Below are 359 nucleotides of genomic sequence, written 5' to 3'. Positions count from 1 at the left end.
CACTCTAGCACAAAGCATAGTCTTTACAACAACCCCACCCCCCTGGAATTTAACCAGGCTACCCCAAATGCATACCAGATGATAGCCCTGTGTCTGTGCAACAACATGACACCCAGCCAGACACAACCCCCCCTTAATTTGAGGGAGACATTGAGCTTTGAAAGACAGGGGTAAGCCCAGCTACAAAAACCCAGCGAATCTGCACTCTAGCACAAAGCATAGTCTTTACAACAACCCCACCCCCCTGGAATTTAACCAGGCTACCCCAAATGCATACCAGATGATAGCCCTGTGTCTGTGCAACAACATGACACTTAGTTTGACGGAAGCCCCCCTCAAAAAATATTATCTGGGCCAAC

Source organism: Porites lutea, chromosome 2, assembly GCF_958299795.1.
Source record: "Porites lutea chromosome 2, jaPorLute2.1, whole genome shotgun sequence".
Taxonomy (NCBI): domain Eukaryota; kingdom Metazoa; phylum Cnidaria; class Anthozoa; order Scleractinia; family Poritidae; genus Porites; species Porites lutea.
The sequence above is the reverse complement of the archived record's forward strand: the minus strand, read 5'-3'. Positions refer to the sequence as shown.